Consider the following 24,000-nt stretch of genomic DNA (forward strand, 5'->3'; position numbering starts at 1 on the left):
ATAATTATCTGCATACCTCAAAATTCTGACGTGCTACAGCAATTTTTGAGTTAAGACTTAGTTTAGTACAGCACCATTTGTCTCAGTAGGTGACAATAAATTTTTTGTTCCCCAGTGTTATACATACTGCAATTGACTTTCTTTAGGTCGTTTTTCCATTTGTTCTGTTGTTACTGTTTCAGAGCTGCAGTAGTGTTATTTACGACAGTTCGTTTAGTTATGCTTCACTTTCACCTCCTTTTCCGGTTTTTTTTTTTGACGAATGAAAGCGAATTAATGAAAGACAACTGAACAGAAAAGGGCATTGATGTGGCTAACTGTAGTTAGTTTTGTGACTATTACTTTACGAGTTTCTATTGTTGAGTAACTCTCGTATTTTTTTCTGAGAAAGGTATCTAATAAATTACATAACGTGACTGACTGTAGTCATGAAAAAACGCCTCAGGTTTAGCATTGCAAACACGCCTCAGAATAGCCACAATATTGGTTTTAAATGTTGGCACAAGACCAGCAATATTAAGAGAGAGGTAAAGTGATTATATCAACCCCCAGTGTTCAACTGGTACTTATTTTCTCGACTCCGAATGGATGGAAGGCAAAGTCGACATCAGAGGAACTAGAATTGTGAACGTAAAGGCAGACGAAATGCCGCAAAGAATTTTGCTCGGTGTACTAACGATTCTGCCAACCTGTCACTTTAACAATAGCCATCATATTGAGAATAATAGGTTTCTAAAATCAATTGAAGATTTTAAAATTGATTTACATTGTTCCTCTATTTGGTGTATTGGATTATAATAGTATATTTGTGTATTTAGAGTTAGGAATCATATTTTTTAAATGTTTGTCTTTATCAATTCGTCAGAAGGCGGACGGCACCTGAGACAATTTTCAAATCATTTGGTTGCAAAACGAATGTTTTCAGAAAGGTATATTGCTCAAACTTGTTTGAATTTTTGGTGGTGGTGCTAAGCTTGGCGAAGGATTAATGATGCCTGCCAAGAAATGGAATGCTCCATCGGTCGCCTAGGATAACTTTAAGTGTTTTTTGGGCTGTTGGAAGACAACAGGTGTAAATGTTTGCAAAAGAATATACTTTGCAAGATTGTTTGGAATTTTTCTATTGGTGGTGTTAAACTGGGTAATGGAATAGCGGTGCCTACACAGAAATACAATGCTCCCTCTGACATATTTCCACAAGTTCAGTCTGCCTGATATAGTTTACAGGATTTATGATTTGCGTGAAGAAATGGTAGAAAATAATCCTAAGTGTGCTGAATTCGAAACCACGAAACTGCGAAACGTACTTAACTTATTCGACATAAATATGATTTATGAAAAAAAAATTGCACCAATGTTGCAATGATTTAAACAGTCATTACATGTAGGAACTCGTTCATTCTTGTGTTTCTAGAGAGCAATACAGCAGTTTATAGAAGAGAGAAAACATCAAGTATATGTATTACAAATTTTTGTAATCTTAAAATGCACATTTATACATTTACAAGGTAACGGAAATGTATGTCTCTCTTAAAACCGTTCCATCAGAATATTGCAATTTGAATACTGACGTAAAACGCTTTGCAGAACGTGAGCTAAGCAATAACTTTCCAGAGTTTTCTGACTAGGCATAATTTCTAAATATTTTTCTGGTATGATTTATTTTCGTCAAAAACCTTTCTTAGTTGAAAATAGCCATAATCACACATATTTATGATATTATTTGCTTTTATTAAATTTGTATTCTTTTTGTCTCCGTCAAATTTTAGTAGAAAGGATTAATCTCATGTATCTTAAATTCTAAGTTATTTTGGGAAATTGAAATGTAAGAAATGTATTAAAAATAAGTAGAATTCATTAGAAATGGAAGTGGAAATTGATTCACTATTTTTGGAAAATCACAATTTTAGTAATTATGAACGAAAGAATAATATTTTTTTTATATTACTTTTACTCCTTGAATACAGAGATCGGTTTTTCATTCTACTGGTGTTTATTTTGAGTTTAAGATATTTTAAAATAAATTTAATGGAAAATTGAAACTAAAATGACTTGAATCTCTTGAACAGAAATTCAATAGAAAAATACCTTTAATATTCATTTCAACATGTTAGGTCTTTTCTTAGAATTTGCTTCACAAAGATTAACACATTTTAAACAAATTTCTACTAAGGGAAAAAAGGAAATCAATGGTAATTAAAGCATTTCTATACAGAAATATTCTTTTAATATATTAAACATATTTCTTTTAATTGGTACGCAACTTCAAAGCAATAAGGTAAATTGTTATCATTCAATTTATATATTATTTAGTAAAGAAATTCGAAGCATTTTACAGGCTCTATTGTACCTTTGTTTTGATATATTTGTTTATATTAATTACGTCAATACATTTCTAATGAAGTTAATGAATAACTGTATCCGACTCGTGTCGTGGTCTGGTACATATAAATAAACATAGCAAAGCAAGTAATATATAATTTTATAGTAAAACAAAACTGGTTTGGGATTATACCATTTAGTTTTTTTCTGATAGAACTTCGTACAGGGAAAGATATTTTTATATCCATACATGAGAGTTTCAGTTACAATAAAAGGACTGAGGTTTGAGAATGTTAACTTATGCTAGGAGAGTTAAGTAAATTGGGTTTGCTATAAAATAGTGTTATAAACAAAGAGGGATTTTAAAATTGTCACATTCACATGTAAAACCTAAAGCTCACATATGATTGAAATGACAACTGGAAATCTCTTTAAGTTTTTAATGTGAAACATTTCATTGTAGATTTTCCGTAAGTAAATACAAAAGTACTTTTCACGTAAAAGTTTTATGCAGCTATATTTGTATTATCTATAAATAGGTATTTTATGAGAATATTACATTATGTAAACATATAAAAAAAAGAAAAGTGTGTGCAAACATATATGAAGTCTATAACCAGGTTTAACTCTATAAACAGCTTTAACAAAATCATATATTTTATAACAGCTATAAAATACGCTTAAATAGAATATGACAGTTCCTGTGTTATGTCTATTTTGATATGAACACTTGTTTATGTATACTAATTTGTATATGCTCCAGTGATGTATTATATGAATATTGGCAGAGGAATACATGTAGATGTGGATAGATGTACATAGATGTAAGTCCATTCACACGCATAAACACGTTTAGATATGTGCATGTATAACTGTTTTGGCGATCTTATGTGTGTGTTTGTGTGAGTACGTATTTATTCATTTGTATCTTTAGGTGAATTAGTACATTGAATTATATTGCAATTTCTACCTATGTATTGAACTTCTTATTAGTTGAGAAGTTGTCGCTGGGAAATGTGTTCCAAAGGCATTATGCATTCGTAGTATTTTGTTACAAACATCTTCAGATTTATTTTGTCCATACATATATAATCTAATCAACAGAGCATGAATTTTATGGGGCTATTTTTATTCTCATACACAGTGCATCTGTGTGTGTGTGTGTGTGTGTGTGTGTGTGTGTGTGTGCGTGCATCTCTGTGCGGTTTGCGCGTGTGTACGTGGCTATACCTGTGTGCGTGTGTCTATAATATATATATATATATATATATATATATGGGGGGTGTACGTATATATAATACATATAAGTAATATGCATATGTATATATGCGTGTGTATTTATGTAAGTATTCACATAGCCACACACAATATTATATTATATTGTATTATATTATATTATATTATATTATATTATATTATATTATATTATATTATATTATATATATATATATATATATATATATATATATATATATATATATATATATATATATTGACATAGAGTTATGCCTCAACGCTACTGCTATCTAGCACCTTCGGATGATCTCTACTCAACTGCTACTCAACACTCCTACCACTTCTATTTCTTCGCCTGGCGGCGTCGACACAAAACATACATACATACGAGGTGGTACCCAAAGGAAACTGGAATTTTGTAATATTATTTTATGCACTCAGTTTTACACGTTTACACTTTTATCGCCTTGAAAGTATTCTTTATTTGAAGCAATCCTTCGGTCCAGACGCATCTTCAAACAGTCCTAAAACACTGGCTAAGTGATGCCTTTTAAGGCTTGCGTCGTTGTCTCTTTTCCTCTTGCAAATCTGCAAAACATTGTCTTTTTAGGACTTTTTTCATTCGGGGTAACAAAAAGTCGCAGGAAGCAAGATGGGGTTAATCGAGAGGGTGGATAAGCGGAGCAATTGTCGTGATGACACCACCACTCTCCACTTCCCCACAGGGTGTTTTCATTTTACCACGTCTCGCCAATCCTGCAGAACTGCCAAGTAAAATGTCTGGTTAACAGTTTGACCAAGTGGCACAAATTCTGTGTGGACAATTCCTTTCGCATCGATGAAACAAATCAGCATCATCTAGACTTCGGACTTTACTTGATGCGCTTTTGGGGTGGTGGCTTGGTAACATGCAATGCTTCCATTGACTTGATTGCTGCTTCGTTTCCGGGTTGTAGCCGTAGTACTATATTCGTAACCAGTGGTGACCTTCAAAAAATGGTCCGAATCAACTTCCAGCTGTTTTTACACTTCACAACACTCATTCAGTCGTGACTGCATTTGATCTTGTGTGAGCAAGCGAGGCACAAATTTTGCTGCAACTCTTTTCCCAATTCCTCGCTCAAAATTCATTAGCAGCAGCGTTGGCAAGTTCCTGAATTCTTCGGCGACGGTTGTCCAAAATCAGTTCATAATTGTTCGTGATGTTCTCCTTCGTCCGGCAGTTTGGCGGTTGCCCTGAACGAGGTTGGTCTTCAAGCGACAAATGACCATACCTAAAACGTGAAAACCACTCGTAAACTTATATTTTGCTCATGGATGCGTCCTTGTATGCTGTTTGAGGCATGATAATTGTTTCAGTCGCTGTTTTCCCCGCAGAAAACATATTTGTATGCACCACATATAAATATGTACTCAGAAACGTTCAAATACTTACAAACAATCATATACGCGTACACAAACAAGAATGCACACCCATACACTCATGTATGCATACAAAGTGCATACGCAAGCCACCATTTCACACACAAACAAGCACTCGGATTGTCACGCACACACGCACAAACATGACTACTAACATGCATATACCATGTTACCATACATCTCCCAACACAGCTACATATTTCTTTTATCAAATTTAATTCTCCATTAATCTTTCACAATACATGACGTTTAGATTTTACATACCAAGACAATTCTTTCACAATCCTAGTTTACGCACACTATGTTAGCACCTATTTATAGAATATTATTTGTTTTCCCTTTTGCTATACATAAAAGTATCTTCGACTTCATAACTTTAAATTTTTATTTATTACCATTATCTGACAGAAAACAAAATCTAGTAACTTCACCTCATCATATATGTTTATTGAAAGTCCCATACATAAATATCTACAAACTGTATTTATCTTAGTGCTTCTCCTCCAGAGAGAAAACATGAAGTCCATTCAGCACTCATATATTATAATTTTAATTTTACTACCAAATATGCAGTTGTTTCACCAGTAAAACATTATTTATCATTTAGCAGTATTGATATTGATATTTGTGCAGTGTAGGGAAACTGTGTGTCACTCTGTGTGTCTATGAAACTGTGAATGTCGGAAACACAGTGCAAGCAGCCATCAGTCGAGAGCGTGTATGCTTTTATTTCATACGTAGTTGGCAGCAGACGTAAATACAATGTTTAACCTTCTTTCTTCTGACCCTACGCAACATTCAAGATATAACCACAAAGAAGAGAGAGATAGAGATAGAGAGAGAGAGAGAGAGAGAGAGAGAGAGAGAGAGAGAGAGAGAATGCTGGTGCAACGTAAAATGGAGAGTGTTGCTCGAGGACAGGACTCTAACTCCTTGTTCAACATGTCTCCTCATAGCCCTATTACGAATCGAACAGCCCATCTACTCAGCTACAGGCATTCATGGATGTATCTGAAAGGGAATGTCTATGTATATGAATGATTGTTTGCATGTTCGCGCATGTGTATCAAATGGCTGAATTCTCTGAGTAAAACCTGAGAATTTTTATGTTGTTTTGATGGTAGATCTGAGTTATACTCTGTAGTCAAAAAATATTTCATCTCGTAAAAAAATAAATTGATGAGAGTGATACTTATATAACTTGATGTATCACACAGTGGAACATAACCAATTGTTGTTCGACTTGAAGAACGACATTGTGATTGCATACAAGGACATGAAATTATTGCGGTTTATATTTATGATCTCTAATAATGAATAATTCACTAATGGACGTTTGTTCTTGTAAAAAAGAAAGAGCTTTTTATCGTCATTTCTTAACATCTCTTCCTTCAGACACCAAACACGATTTATACATTATCCTCGACATAAATATATCCGGCGATAAAGATATAAGTATAATTTTCAATACATTCAGACATTGGAACAAATTCGTTCAGATATTCACCATATAGAACTTTACAAAAAGATCTTGCAGAGTTACTATAAAACTAGTGAAGGTACCTGGCTTAGTGGCCAGGGTATTGCAAGGTCGTGAGTTCAATTCCCGGGGTTGTATTATTTCATGTTTCTCCAGTCTTATCAGCTGGCAAAAATGAATAGTACCTGTATTTCAAAGGGTCAGCCCTATCACACTCTGTGTCATGCTGAATCTCCCTGAGAACTACGTTCAGGATACACGTGTCTGTGGAGTGCTCAGCCACATGAAAAATAATTTCACGAGCAGGTTGTCCCATTGATCGGATCAACTGGAACTCTCGTTGTCATAACCGACTGTGTGCCATTTACTATCAAGCTATTCACAAGATGACGATATTCGACAGATTTGGTAGATTGTATTGTTAGTCGCTTTAATATTTGAGTCAAACTGTACGCAGATTCAGGCAATACTTGAAACAATACGATAGACTGTGCTCTGGACAGTTGTTTTCCAATATAACCAAAGTCAAGAAAATGGAATAAAACAAAAAATACACAGCAGTATAGAATTCTGTGTTTGCAGAACATTTCTCAACCTTCCATTACATGATACGCAAAGTAATTTACAATCATAGCATGTTACTTCCTTTACCCATCTTACAATCATTTCCTGCTTCAATTTTGTCAGTGTTTCACAACCATATTTACTTCTTTCACCATAAATATTTCGTTTCTACCTCAATCTCGACATTAATATATGAAACGGGAAAATTGTTAGTATATGAAACAGAAAAATAATGGTGTCAAAGTCTGTGTATTTCACCAAGAAAGCGAACGAGAGACCAATATGTTCTGGATAATTTATATATTATCAAGATAAACAAGCCGGTATTAAGAGACGATGGTGGGGTTGGAGGAACAACATAGCTACCTTGGAATAAATGAATATTACCGGATGTCAAGTGACGATAGTTTATGATTTATGGCAGAATAAATTAGGATGTATATGCATAAGATGCAGATATGTGTATATATTTGTATATGCCTGTGTATGCATGAATGTATATGTATGTATGTATGTATGTATGTATGTATGTATGTATGTATGTATGTATGTATGTATATATATATATATATATATATATATATATATATATATATATATATATATATATATATGTATGTATGTATGTATGTATATATATATATATATATATATATATATATATATATATATATATATATATATATATATATATATATATATATATATATAATATTAATGGTCTCTTATTAGGAAACCAATAGATTTTATATAGGGCTACAAGGAGAAGTGCTCAGAATAACTGAGACAAGAGTAAAATATTAGTTATAGAATAAAAAGACTGGGTTAACGACTCAACATATCACACCCCCTCAATGAACATATATAAGAAATACAACATAATCCGTCAAACATAAGGAATAATAAGAAATAGCACAAGAAAAATAACGTATTAATTTTTATTAGTATTAATTTAAACTTTTTTAACTTCTATAAAATGATATTTACGTGTATTGTATTAACTCAGTTTTTTTTAGTTGTATGTTATCAGCTGAAATAATATATTCGTGTATAAAAATTTTATACTACATGCTATATTTTTTATTTATTATTTCTTCTTGCGTTATTTTTCTTGTGTTATTTCTTCTTATTCCTTATGTTTGACGGATTATGTTGTATTTCTTATATATGTTCATTGAGGGGGTGTGATATGTTGAGTCGTTAACCCAATCTTTTTATTCTATAACTAATATCTTATATATATATATATATATCTGTGTGTGTGTGTGTGTGTGTGTGTGTGTGTGTGTGTGTGTGTGTGTGTGTGTGTGTGTGTGTGTGTAGTATGTATCCAGAGAGACAGAGAAGCAAATGGATAGATAGATAGATAGATAGATAGATAGATAGATAGATAGATAGATAGACATTTGTTCGTAAATATGTACGTGTGTATGTACAAACGTGTCCACGTGTTTGCATGCGTAAAGTCATTGCTCTCAAAACTTATGAAAATTTATGCCCTAAGCCTTATCTATAAGTCATATTCCCCGTCTGATTTCCTCATGATTATTTTACCAGTCAGAGACCTGCAGCCATTCAAACTGAAAATAGTCACTATCCCTTGTTCTGAGAATGCTACAGACAAAATCTGAAACATCCATGAGATTAAACATTCGTTTTAGATTTTCTTTACTGGAATACTTATAACTATCAGATTATCATGCGTTTGGAAGAATAACATGTAAGTAAACAAATCAAGGTGATCGCAAATAAAGAAGGATTAAGAACAGCTTTACACTGTAAGCTGCTATGTGATAGATGAAAGGGAAGCTAATACATCAACAACGGTGAGTTTGCATGGAGATGGAAGCGTGAAAACCAAGCAATCTTAAGAAATAATGATATTTCATCGAAGAGTAGTTATACGAATGGAACTTGGCTGGTGATATATAAATTCATGTCAAATAGTTTCTCTTACGTGTATCGAACGACTGCTTAAGTGGAGATACCCTTTCAACTTAAGTACATCACACTTTATGAGTCTATGCAGCTTACACTAAAAACTAAGAGAAAATAGACAGACAGATAGATAGACTGATACATTTGCAGGATGTCTGTCTGTATTTAATAAACACCTCCTATTGTAGCATGGTGTATAATTTAGTAGACTGAGTACAAAGGATAGACTTCATGCCATGTATGAATTGCGATGGCTTTCGTGCTCTTCCACGGAACTTTGATGTGGCATTACAGAAGAATTTTGCTCCACAGTCCACTTTATTCATTCTATCTGGTCAGCTAGCTCTTGCATTTTCCGTCTGTGAATATTCACTTTTAATCAGTAAAGAAATATACGTGACTGTTTATAAGTTTGTATTTTGCTAGCCTAAAATTCATTCTGATTACTTTTATCGTTGAAAATTAATCATGTTTTCAAAGCAGTGCTCCAGTATAGCTGCAATCAAATAACAGAATGAAATAAAAGATAACAAGAATGTCCGTACTTATCAAGTGACATTACGATATGATATAGAATATTTCAAATTTATTCTGTAAATATATCTCTCTGAGAATTACAGGTCTGATAAATATTACACACCAAGTGATATTTGGTTTATTCCGCTTCAAAAAGGATTCTCGTCTAATCTTGAAAATATTCTGTGTTTTAAATACATTAGGCGACATGTTTGCGTAAACCAGTATTTTAAATGTTCTTGATATTAACGCACCTAAGACGGCGTTTGGTTCTACAATACAAACACCCTATTTTAAAGCGATATAAATTAAAACTTTCCATCAAAATTTCATGTATATTTATGTTTAATTACAAACTTTTTTTACTAAATTCTTAATCATTTTCAAAAATTAATTTAAGTGAAACACTGAATTTCATCAAGAAAATGTTAATGAAAGACTTAGCCTGATTTCTGGTTTGTGAACTCTTCGACATTCTCATGACAGACGCAATAATAGCAGCAGGGCTAGACCGACTCACCAGAGCCCTCCTTTCTTCACCAGAACCGACAAATAAGCCACCTTCAAAAGAAAACAATTTCTACCGACATTTCACTAAGGATCTCATCGTATAGAAAGTGAAAAGTATGTTTCTGACTATTTTCCGTCATAGTAAACAAGTAGACGTAAAGACAGAAATAAGAGAAAAAAACAAAACAATTTGGATGAAGAAAATACTTGTATGTCATATAACTAGCATAGTTATATGACATACAAGTCCATTCCCAAGAAATTTTATATATATATATCATAAATGATGAATGAAGCGGGAGATGGAATTGGCGTTAGTTTTTATTCATCACTGAATTCATCGATTATTATCATCTCAACAAATACTGCGGAATTACTGAAGTAGATCCGGCGAAAATAAATCCTAATCGTAGATAACAGCAGGTAGCCCAAACAATGAATGTGCTTTACTCACCGCACAAATTGACATATACCCATTAATCCAAAAATTTACATGGGTCTGTGCGTGCGTGCGTGCGTGCGTGCGTGAGTGCGTGCGCGTGTGTGTCTTTGTGTATGTCTGTGTGTGTATATATATCCTTCCTACTATAGGCACAAGGCCTGAAATTTTGGGAGGGAGGGGGGCTATCTGATTAGATTGACCTCAGTACGCATCTGGTACATAATTTATCGACCCCGAAAAGATGAAAGGCAAAGTTGACCTCGATGAAATTTGAACTCAGAACGTAGCGATGAAATACCGCTAAGCATAACGATTCTGCCAGCTCACCACTTTGTGTGGGGGTATATATCAAAAAAAAAAATTCAGAACAAAGAAAACAATTAATGCTAAAAATGAGAGACTACGAGTTGACGATTGATATGAATACACAGGTACAAACACACACACACACACACACACACACACACATATATATATATATATATATATCTATATATATATATATATATATATATATATATATATATATATATATATATATATATATATATATATATATATATATATATATATATATATATATATGAATGTGTGTGTGTATATACACACATGCATACATGTGTTGCCTCGCCATAATTTCCGTTGACTTATTTGCTGAACTATTTAAACATTGAATTAAAGTGTATATATGACAATCCCACAAATATATGTACCCCTGAATTAATTTCCATGGAGAGTAAGTGTAAAAAAAAACAAAGAAACAATCGGCTACTACGCAAAGGCTCGCAAAAATCTTCGGTTAAAATTGATTGAAGCGGATAACATTCATACTGAAATCACGTTTATTACTAATCCTCTCTAAGATGTATCTCATTGTTGAGTACAGATTTGCCTGGAACTTTGCGCCTCTGCATATTCTAAATAACATTACTGACCTTGGCCAAAATCTTAGCTTTTGCCACTAACAGAGTTATGGACCAGAAATAATCGATTAAATCTCCCGTGTTTGCGTTCTCCCTAACGGCACCACCAAATCGCCGGCTAACAGTTCCATTTGTCAGATATCAACCAATGGAATCATGCACGAATCGTGCATATATCAATCAAGCTCGTACGCACAAATAATGAACCACTCACGATAAATATATTTCAACCGTCGTTATATGCAGCTAATATATATTTATCATGAGTGATGTCAAAACTTGCACAACTCCTGGAGAAAATCATGGGAATTTGAAAGTACCATTCATTAAATCCAGTCAACTCCACAAAACGCTGAGAAATATTCTACTACAAAACCAGGAATCAAAATCTGCATAACTATTGTGGCCCATCAAAAGCCAATGCTGGATTTATTCCTACGCTACGCCCGACACTGACATCTGTGCTATTTGAAAGACTTTCACTCCTTCATCGTTATCGATACGTAACATAGCTGTGGAAGCTCAACTTTCTTGTATCCTGTCATAATAGTAGAAGAGCCAATTTTGCGGCGACCATTGCGTCGTTATGTTTTTCTTATCATCTCACAGATAGCTAGCTAACCTATTGTTTCTTATCACAATATCCTGCTGATTCAAAGGCGGCGATTTGCCAGAAACGCTAGCACGCCGAGCGAAATGCTTAGCGGTATTTCGTTTGCCATTACGTTCTGAGTTCAAATTCTGCCGCGGTCGACTTTGCCTTTCATCCTTCCGGGGTCGATAAATTAAGTACCAGTTACGCACTGGGATCGATGTAATCGACTTAATACTTTTGTCTGTCCATGTTTGTCCCCTTGTGGGCAATAAAGAAATAAGAAACGTTACCATGCCAGGCGAAATGCTTAGCGGTATTTCGTCTGTCTTTACGTTCTGGGTTCAAATTCCTCCGAGGTCGACTTTGCCTTTCATCCTTTCGGGGTCGATAAATTAAATACCAGTTGCGTACTGGAGTCGATCTAATCCACTGGCCCACTCTCCTCCAAGATTTTGGGCCTTGTGCCAATAGTAGAAAAGAATATCCTGGTGATTCTGCTACGAAAGGACCCGCCACCGCTTGTTGCTGGTCATTCTGGTCAGCTTCTGCTCGATTAATTTCATCTGCTCGGTAAAAGCGTACACACTTACTCACAGACGCGCGCACACACACACATACACACACACACACACACACTCACACATACACAAGTAGAAACACAATCATCCAAACATGTGTGTGCGTGTGTGTGTGTGTGTGTGTGAGTGTGTGTGTGTGCAAGCGCGCGTGTGCACGCGTGTGCAGGCGCAGAGAGCAGGTTTCCTCTCAGTCATGTCGTATCGAAAACATAGTTGGGATTTATTTATAGCTTAATATTCATTTTTATTTGTTTCTACATTTTTTGTATTTTTGCATGAATTCCTTGCTTTTTGTTTCCCAACTCCTTCATCAACTCCATCACCCCGTTTTCTGGGTAAATTGATATTTGCCAGTATACTTGGTAGGTTCAATGTAATTAGTTCTTACACAACATACGTTAATTGACGTCTTTTTTATTGTAGTATTTATATATCATTGTTCGAAGTTTGTTTATTTTCATGTGGGAAAAGTTTGGGTTACAGGCGTGACTGATTTTGTCTATTTACTTTTAATTTTGCGTGCGTTACCTGTGCAACCCTTGTGTTTTATTTGCGTGTTTATTTTATGGATGTGACAAACGTACGTAACCCGGATATGCTATTTTCGTGATCTGCTATAAATGTAGGTTTCATCCTTAAGCTTAATTATCCATTGTTTTAAGTGCAGGGAGATTCCATGGGAGAGTTTCGAGCTTTCATATTCAGTATAACTATTATTATTGTGAAGTTATCAAGCTTCACTTTGCAACAAACTCAGCATATATCATTAGCCATTAGATGGGTATTCACAGGTTTACAGATTCGTTGTTTGTTATTGGTAAGTTGCGTGTTATATTTCAGTGTTTACATAGTATATATAATATTAGTTGGTTTATAGGTCAACAGAATGTACTTAATATCCCGATTTATGAGTTTTTATAATGTGCCTATCTAATCCACCGTTATTACGCATTTAATTCATGAACTACACGTTATGTGCGCTTTGTTTATTTGATAGAAGTGTTGGATTTAATGTATTCATTACGTTACATCTGTCTCTGAATACTTCCATGGTTTAGCCTACATGGTATTTTTTTTTTTTTGGCTTTATTTTTTTTAGTAAACACGTTGATGATTCGTTTCTTTTATTCCATAGATTTGCTTGTGGTAAGAAAATAAAATCTATTCAACGTAGCTATTTCACCTCTGACATTTTATATCTCTGTGGATTTTCGCAGTCTACATAAACGTACAGGTATTTGTTTCTTGGGTGTTGGCAAACATGTTGTAATTGATATGTCGAAATGCAAGTTTATGTCCAGAAATTGAATCTTTTTATTGCAGAGTGTTTTAGTTTTATTGTTCTAGATGCTGAATTCATTACATAGTTGCTTTCTGAGTTCGCTTTTAATTTCACGACATCTTTCGCCGTATCAATCACATATTACAGTGTATCTTTCACATACTTTTTGTATATCATAATTCTATGCATCGTAACACGTTGTGGCCTTCCAGAAGATTGCGAAGCGATGTGATATAGAAAAATTCATGGCTACAGTATTTACACCAAATGGTATAAAAAAAATTTCAGTAAACGATATTGAAGTCATACACAAAATGCAAACTATATTTATTAACATATCATAATCAAACGTAATCTAATCAAAAACAATTATGAGATATTTCTTGAACAATTATGTATTCATATGTCATGTTTAGAATGTATAATTAATTATTTTATTAGTATCGTAATATTTATTTCTTTATTGCCCACAAGTGGCTAAACATAGAGGGGACAGATAAGGACAAACAAAGGGATTAAGTCCATTGCATCAACCCCAGTGCGTAACTCATACTTATTTAATCGACCCCAGAATCCTGAACTGGACAGAAGAGGAGCTAAAGGAGATGGACAGGAAGTCAAGAAAGCTCCTAACGACGCATGGAGCCCATCATCCACGCAGACACTGATTGCTTATACATGAAAAGAGCAAATGGAGTACGGGGATTGATACGTGTGGAAGAATGTGTGCATATTGAAGTCGAGAGCTTAATGAGATACATAACCCAAAGTAAAGAAACCTTCCTAGTAACAGTTAGAAACGAGGGAGTACTGAAAGTAGAGAAAAAAGGGAAAAGGTAGGAAGAAGTACAAAATGTACATGAGGAAGAATTACGCAAGAAGGGACTACACAATGAATTCCATATAGCCACAACAGAAGTTGCTGAAAACAATAGGTGGGATTGGCTGATGAAAGGAACCCTTTAAAAAGAGACTGAGAGTACTATACTAGCAGCGCAAGATCTGCAGTAGAGTGGATGAAACCATTGCCTGTATCACGAACGAATGCCCTAGACTTGCCCGAAACAACTACAAGTTGTGGTGACACGACCAGGTAGCGAAAATACTACATTGGCACGGGTGTGAAAGTGGGGGCTAGAGAAAGGTAAGACGTGGTATGAACACAAACTCGAGAGAATGGCAGATGTCGGAGATTAGCGAAATCTTCTGGGATTTCCCAATCCAAACAGATTAGGTGCTGCAGCCTAACAAACTGGACCTAGTGGTGGTGGTCAAAGTGCTCCACATACGCTATATAGTTGATGCTGCATGCCCCTTTGACCGAAAAGATAGATAGATAGATAGATAGATAGATAGATAGATAGATAGATAGATAGAGAGATAGAGAGATAGATAGATAGATAGATAGATAGATAGATAGATAGATAGATAGATAGATAGATAGATAGATAGATACGACCCACTAAAGTACGAAATAGCCCGGCTATGGAAAATGAAGAAGGTGAAAATAGTGCTAATTATTGTTGGGTCCTTGGGAACACTATCAGAAAGCATCAAGAGAAATATGAAGGACATTGGAGCAAGAGAATTATGAAGGAAAAGGGAGTGCCCAAGTAAATTTTCGACCCGATTGAATGAAGAAAATGCAAAATTTTGTGCAATTTTTCACATTCAAATGAATAAGAAGATTGTGCCTATATTCACTGATGCAGTGTAGGTTGTGAATAATAAAATCTGTTTATGGATAGAGCAGATTGGAATAGAATGTCCTGCAGAGCTTCTAGAGAACATTGCTTTTCAGGAACTGGAAAGATCATCAGAAGAGTTTATGCCGTATTGAAATTATCTGGTTATCTAAGGTTCCAGGGGAGGTGGGGGGACGAATGGGAGGAGGAGGTGGAGGAGGAGGAGGTGGAGGAGCAGGAAGCGAAGGACGAGGGAAGAGGAGGTGGAGGAAGAGAAGGTGGAGGAAGAGGAGGAGGAAGTGGAGGTGGAGGAAGAGGAGGAAGAGGAAGAGGAGGTGGAGGAAGGGGAGGAGGAGGAAGAGGAAGTGGAGGAGGAGGAAGAGGAGGTGGAGGAAGTGGAGGAAGTGGAGGTGGAGGAAGAGGAGGGGGAGGAAGAGGAGGGGGAGGAAGAGGGGGAGGGGGAAGAGGAGGGGAGGAAGAGGAGGGGGGGGAGAGGAGGAGGATGAGGAAGAAGAGGAGGATGAGGAAGAAGAGGAGGATGAGGAAGAAGAGGAGGATGAGGAAGAAGAGGAGGATGAGGAGGATGAGGAGGATGAGGAGGATGAGGAGGATGAGGAGGATGAGGAGGAGGGGGAAGGAAGAGGAGGGGAGGAAGAGGAGGAGGAAGAAGAGGAGGAGGAGGAGGAGGAGGAGGAGGAGGGGGGGGGGAGGGGGAGGGGAAGGAAGAGGAGGGGAGGAAGTGGAGGGGGAAGAGGAGGAAGAGGAGGGGAAGGAGGAAGAGGAGGGGGAGGAGGAGGAAGAGGAGGAGGAAGAGGAGGAGGAAGAGGAGGAGGAAGAGGAGGAGGAAGATGAGGAGGAAGAGGAGGAGGAAGGGGGGAGGAAGAGGAGGAGGAAGAGGAGGAGGAGGAAGAAGAAGAGGAGGAGGAGGAGGAAGAGGAGGAGGAAGAGGAGGAGGAAGAGGAGGGGGAAGAGGAGGAGGAAGAGGAGGAGGAGGAAGAGGAGGAGGAGGAAGAGGAGGAGGAGGAAGAGGAGGAGGAGGAAGAGGAGGAGGAGGAGGAGGAGGAGGAGGAGGAAGAGGAAGGGAATTATGATGATAACAAGAGTAGCAGCAGCAGCAGCAGCAGCAGCAACAACAGCAATAATAATAGTGATAATAATAATAATAATAATAATAACAACAAAATGTTTTCTAACTGATGTATCAATACCAACAGATTACAACGTTTCTCTAAAAGAAATGGGGAAATTTTCAAAATTCTAGGACCTGGAGATGGGGGTAATTCTAATGCGGAGTCTAAAAACAGAAAATAGGTAATGGACGACAAGGTGAAGGCAAAAATCTTCTGGGACTTTGAGTTCCAGACAGACAAGGTATTAGAGTACCGAAAGCTGGATATATTAACCTTTAGGAGGAGCAAACAAGAGTGCCTAATAATTGACCCGGTAGTTAGTGCCAGGCGATCAACTTATTAACATGAACGAAAGAAAAATAGTTGATAAACATGGAGACCTAAGAATTGAGATGCTAAGATGTGGCAGCTACGTCAGTCAAACATAAGGTTACCCCTATTATCATCGGAGCATTGGGTTCCATACCACCCAATTTCAGAAAGCTTTTGAAATCTTCTTGTCTCGGGGTATCCTGTGCTGATACCAAATGAATACAAAAACCGCCACGATAGGGTTGGACAGTATTTACATTGGAAAAATACATAAACACTACAAAATTAGTACTCTTGCTTACTGGTATGAACATCATCCTGAGCCAGTCGTTGAAGGTAAATATGTCACTGTCCTCTGGGATTTTCTAGTCAAGACCGACAGAACGATCCAGGCTAATGGACTAGACATAATCATCAAATACAAAGACGAAAATACATGTAGACTTATACATGTAAGTGTTACCACTGATAAATATATACTTGTAAAGGACCTTCATAAATTAAATATTGGGACCTGGAAATTGAAATACAAAAGTTGTGGCATTTTAAAGCGAGAACTGTTCCTATTAACGTGGGTGCCCTTGGTATGATAAGAAAGGGATGTCAGAAACATCTAGATAATATCCCAGGAGAACCATGTAGAATCATGTCTCTGAGAAATGCAAAAGATTGTGCTGACAAGTACAGCCCACATCCTTAGAAAGCCCTATCAGCTTAAATGTATGTGTTGTATTACATGAAGATATTTTGCTACTGCCCCTGCCACTTGCCCTCCCCAAGCTTTCAGTCATACTGTAATATCTCTTATCCTTCACTCACCCTGGGTGTGCCTCGGTGAGTGATTGTAACAAACATGCAGATTAAAAGTAAATAATAATAATAATAATAATAATAATAATAATAATAATAATAATAATAATAATAATTTCAATAAGGTATGGATATCGTAACTTTATTATCGTTTGATTTTAATTTTGAACCCATTATTATTATTATTATTATTATTATTATTATTATTATTATTATTATTATTTTATGTTTGACTTTTGTTTTGCATTTGTACAAATTGGATCCAAGTCTCACCCAGAGACCTCAGGAGACAACAAGTTAGAAGTTCACACCTACATGAACTTCTAACTTGTTGTTTCTTTAGGTCTCTGGGTTGAGACTTGGATCCAACTTGTACAAATGCAAAACAAAAGTCAAACATAAAATAATAATAATAATAATAATAATGGGTTCAAAATTAAAATCAAACGATAATAAAGTTACGACATCCAATACCTTATTGAAATTTACTGCATCGTTTAAGAGTTACTCCGCATCAGACTTGAAATAAAGTAAAGCTGCTCATACGTTATTTATAGTAGGACGTCTTTCAGCAGAAATTAGTCCGAGCGATATTTTATAACAATGGAAAATAATCTCATTGCTGAGAATGCGTGATCCGTAAAAATCGTCGTGAAGTATGTAAAGATGCATGCACGTGTATAATTTTGAGCTGCATATTTTGAAAAGAAAACAACTAAAATTGTATTGTGTTACTATAAAATTTGACAGATGAAGAAAGAGAAAAAAAACTGAGTCACTGTAACTTAGGAGGTGTTTAAACGTTCAAATGCTGATGAGAGCTTTCTGATAAAGTGTAATAACATTTAAGGAAAGATTAATGCAAGGCTACAACTTCATAGCATTGGAGTGGCTTGGCTTATTCTCATCGTAATAATAGAAGGAAAACACGTTAAAATTCATCAAATATAAATTTGATATTGATAAATATCTTTCGTGTTTAAGAGGCTGCTGTTCATGGAATTGTTCCAGGTGATGAGACAATCAATGATGGACTTTACTTGAATGTCTTGAGGAGATAGAGCGAAGAAAGAGACTTGAATCAGGTGCAATAAACAAAATCCTTATATTGTACCTCCTTATATTGTAACTGCTCAAGCATCATCCTATACGAGCTATATCTACAAAACAGAAACTCGCGATCCCTAGTACCCTCGGTTTATATCCCAACGGCCTTTCTCTCGCTCATTTTCTTGTTTTTTTCTGTTTTGTTTCCCACATTAGAAATTCATCCTGAAAGGACATCTATTTCTGAAGAAAAAAGTGAGCAGTGTAAATTCATAACGATAATTTCTTCCCCTGTAAACACCACCAATAGCAATAATCAAAATTTTAGAAAACGTTCAGAAAAATGTGGTTTCGGATTGTAGCATTGCAGTGTTTCTCAAGAAATGTCTCGAATAAACAGGCAAAAACCAGGTAACAATTTAGAGCCTAGAAATTATTTTTTAGACATAATTGCAGAGTTGTTATAATAGAGTTGTTGGAGTAGAATGTATCATAAATAAGAGGATAAGAATGTGTGCATATATATATATATATATATATATATATATATATATATATATATATATATATATATATATATACTACTGACTTTTTTCAGTTTATATCTACCGAATACACTCTCAAGTCATTGGTCGGTATAGGACTATAGTAGAAGATACTTACCCCATTTGCCACGCAATAGCATCGGATTCAGAGCCATATACCTGGAGTAACAATTTTCTTACCACACAGCCAATCCTACGTCTGTATTTATCTGAAGCTATTTCATGTTGCTTGATAATATAAAAACAGCAAGGTGCACAACATTAACTTGCACCACTTTAAGTAGTTCAGCAGAAGTCAGAGAAAGTCACTCTTTTTACCCTCTTTGAATACCTGATTTGTTGTGAAGCATGCGACGCTTTTTCTTTTTGTCTTTTAGACACTCTATTACAATCTAATTCTGCCAGCTCTAATTTTGTCACGTAATGTGCTAATGACTAAAACTGTTTTTACAATGTTTAACTCAGATTTTAGAAAGTGTTCATTTCTTTCAATATTCTCAGTTTGCAGTTTATTTCACATAGCTTTCACAAACAGTATTGATTTACATTGAGTTGATAATCAGCAAATGACGGCGCTTCTGTACGTAAACTCTATATGCTAGAAACACCGACAAATCTTCCTCAGTTCACACACTACAAAATTGCAAATGTATATGCAGACCGATAATATTGTAATGTATATTCAAAACGAAGGGTTAGTCAAGCTACATTGTTTTAAATCATAGGTCTCTTTCATTAGATTTGCAATTAGGCAACAACAATAAAACAATCAGCTTCTACATATCAGACTTGCCGAATAGGTTTCTTATTGTCTTGTCTATAATTTTCTGTCTATAAACCGTAACACTTGTTTTCGCCATATTAATCTACTTCTGTAATCTTATAGTTTTCACCGTATTGTATTTTAATAACCTCATCAAATCACACGTGGACTGTACAAGACCATTGTGTTTAACAAGGAGTAGAGTTTGGTTTGCAATTAAGGCTCGTGCGTTTAGCCATGAGAACGAGTATACTTATAACGGGACTATGTGAGTTGTTTTTTGTGTGGTGTGATTTGGTGTGCGTGTGTGTGTTTGTGTGTGTTTGTGTGTGTGATGTGTGCTTGCGTGTGTGTGTTTTTGTGTGTGTGTGTGTGTGTGTGTGCTTGCGTGTGTGTGTTTTTGTGTTTGTGTGTGTGTGTGTGTGTGTGTGTGCGTGCGTGTGTGTGTGTGTGTGTGTGCGTGTATGTGTGTGTGTGTGTGTGTGTGTGTGCGCGTGTATGTGTGTGTGTGTGTGTGTGTGTGTGTGTGTGTGTGTGTGTGTGTGTGTGTGTGTGTGTGGCGGGAGTGAGTCAGTACCGGCAATTTGCTTTTGGTATAATCATCATTAAGAAAAATATAGTGTCTAATCAATAAATAGTTACTGGTCTGATCTGGCAATACTGGACAAAATGTGTAACACATTTTTAGCAAACGTTCCATTTAGTTTTTAATTGTGATTGCAGAGGTTACATATGTCTTGTTCACAATCGGCCGAGTATTTATGACTACAAACCATATATTATAGTTGGATGTAATTCTTCACACGTCTGCCAAACCAAATGTCTCCTATTATTTATTTCTTTATTGCCCACACCTGCTCACCGTCGTCTACGCAGAGCCGGAGATGTCGCAGTGTCAGCGCATGTCTGCGCATCATCAACCACGGCATGCCCAGCCCTCCTTTCAGCGGGTGTTGGCAACAAACGGATCGCCTCACTATCGGAACGCTTCCTTTCCACAAAAAGCGGAAGAGGATGCGCTCCATTTCGGTGATGGCGCGATCGGGACAAGGCACGACGGTCAGGCGGTATTCGATGACGGACGCGATGTACGCGTTCGCCTCCCTCCGCCCAACCTTTTAGGGACAGCTTCCTCTCGGACCATTGCCGGCAGAGAGTGGCCACCCTACTCGTTATCTCGTCCCAGTTCTCCGTTTGCAGGTCCGGACCGACCCAGACTCCGGGCAACCTGACCGGACCGTCCGTCCAGCGTCCCACCACTGAGGCGCTGCCGGACGGTATGGGCTTGCTTCTCCAAGTGCCGAGCAGCAAACCCACCGACTTATCCCGGTTGATTTTCGCTCCCGTCACCGCTTCGTAGTCGTTCAGCGTCTCGCCGACAAGCTCGATGTGCTCGTGGCTAGACGCTATGACGGTGACGTCGTCCGCGTATGCCGACACGCTCGTCCCGCACCCCAGTTCTCGCGGGATGCTCCTCAGCATCGCCAGCTTCCGCAGTAGTGGCTCGAGAGTCAATACGTACAGGAGTGGCGACAGAGGGCATCCCTGACGAACCGAACGTGCAATGTCGAAGGGTCCCGATAGACGTCCATTGACGCGAACAACCGAACGGATGCCTGTGTACAAGGCAGCCATCCAGCCGCGGAAAACGGGACCGAAGCCGGCCGCTTCGAGGACGGCCTCCAAGTATCGATGGTCTACCCTATCGAAAGCTTTGGATTGATCCAAATTGATCAGAGCCCCACCCATGCCAGGTTCCTTAACTACCCTCTCTATGATGTAGCGTATCAGATGGAGGTTGTCATGGATGCTCCGGCCCGGCACGGCGCACGTCTGCTCCGTGCCGACCAGTTTCTCGATGACAAGCGCCAACCGCTTGGCTAACACATTGGTCAAAATTTTCAAGTCTGCATTGAGCAGAGTGATGGGCCTAAAGTTATTTATGGCGTCCCCCTTGTTTGGATCTTTCTTCAGCAGCGTTACCGCTCCTCGGGTCACAAAACCGGGAATGCTCCCGTTCTGCTGCCAGTTGCAGTACACGGCCGCCAAGACGTCTCCAAACAAGTCTGGCATACAGTTGTAAAGCTCGTAGGGCAGACCATCCAAACCCGGAGATTTGTCCGTCGAGCAACCCGCCATCGCGTCCCTCACCTCCTCCGCCGTGATGACCCCTTCGCAGCACTTCGCCTCTCTTGCCGAGAGTCGTGGCAAGCTGTGCAGGTAGGCACTAAAGTCCACCCTGCCTTCTCGTTCACCACTCCTCCCGAACAGTCGGGTAAAATGCCGCTGAAACGCCTCGCACATCTTGCTCGGCTCGAGCAATTCGCGCCCCTGTTCGTCTACCAGAGACCGGATGGTGGCTGTGTTACCCCGCTGCACCTCCACCACCCGGGCCTCTCGTGTGCCTCCAACACCTTCATTTCTCAGAGCACGCATCCTTGCCCTGACAGCACACCCTTCGTGTTTAGAATTGAAGTGTTGGTCGAGGGCCAACCTCGCCGCTAAAACGTCGGATGCGATACCACTTCGCAATGCCTCTCCTAACTTTATCACTAGCTCCCCCTCTACTCTGTTCCTCTCTACAGCTAGTGCCCTGCTATAGCTTATTGCTTCCGCCCTTACTGCTCTCTTGAGGGCAAACCACCATTTGTTGTTGACGATGGTTCTCGTCAAAGCCCTCTTTACTAACGTGCTAATCCGGTCTCTGAAAACCTGTCTCGACGGGAAAGACGCGTTTAGTTTCCAGTAACCGGGACCCTGCCTATGTGCCTTATCTAAGTCTAGCGTACACGTCACACGTTTGTGATCCGTGTAGCTGACTATGTGGAACTGTGGACATCCTAAACTATCTCTATCTCTTGTCCTACACACTATCCTATCTAGATACGATCTCGACGACCCAATGCGGTTGCTCCAAGTCCACATTGGCACATTTGGATGGTCGAGTCGGTACCTGTCAGACAACTGGAAGCGTCTGAGCAGGTCTCTGAGGCTTTTGCATCCCCTTCTAGTTTTGTCACTCCCCACGTAGTCTAAATGCGTGTCCAAGGTAGCATTCCAATCCCCCACTAAAAGTAAGGGACGAGACGTTCCCAGGAATACTTCTAGACGTCGAAAGAAGTCCGACCGACCTGTTAAAGGAGACACATAAACTGCCAGCAACTGAAAAGCGCCTCCATCGCTGCCGTCCACATCTAGGACAACCAGTCTACCCTCCGGGTCCGTAAATATCGTCTTTACTTGGAGATCCAGACTCTTGCGAAAAAGAACCGCCGTGCCACTACCGCCCATCCTCGGCAGACAGGGAGAAAAATAAATGTTAAACTGTCCGCCAAACATGGACTTTAGGGCCCTCGGTTCATGGAGTCTGGTCTCACTAATGGCTATGATATCCAAATTGTGTGACTTGATGTCATATAAGAGGTACCCTTGTTTCCAAGGGGACCCCAAGCCACGCACATTCACACAACCAATCTTCACCATGATTCTATTTATACGTGTGCTTTAAGGCAGAAAACAAAAAGAACAGAGAGTTACTTATCGTCCGAAAGTTTTGTTTCCTCCTTGGATTTTTCACCAAGGAGGCTATTGTACAATTTCTTGCACAAATATTTTTGACATCCCCCTACCGAGTTGGGGTAGAGGGATTTTATTTTGTGGTGCAATGCTGGTGATACATGATAAATTTTAATATGCTTTGGCGGTGTTGTGCGTGGGTGGTTGTTTGTTTTGATGTCGTTGTCTGTGATGTTTGTTTTAGAGTTGATGTAATTCATCAACTCTGTGTTTGTACTGTCTATTGCTGTTAGCATTGTTTTTTGCATATTACTATTAATGTTAGGTGTATTTTCGGGAGATGTGAATCTCCCTGCTTTGTTTGTGTTTGCATTTTGTTTTGTT

General features: G+C 37.8%; 1 long non-coding RNA gene across 2 annotated transcripts in view; it reads left to right on the forward strand.

The window, feature by feature from the left end:
• Positions 1-24,000, forward strand: part of LOC128248666 (uncharacterized) — a 40,247-nt gene that overhangs the window by 795 nt on the left and 15,452 nt on the right. The gene's annotated exons all lie outside the window — the stretch shown is intronic.

Source organism: Octopus bimaculoides, chromosome 9, assembly GCF_046866305.1.
Source record: "Octopus bimaculoides isolate indiv1 chromosome 9, ASM4686630v1, whole genome shotgun sequence".
Taxonomy (NCBI): domain Eukaryota; kingdom Metazoa; phylum Mollusca; class Cephalopoda; order Octopoda; family Octopodidae; genus Octopus; species Octopus bimaculoides.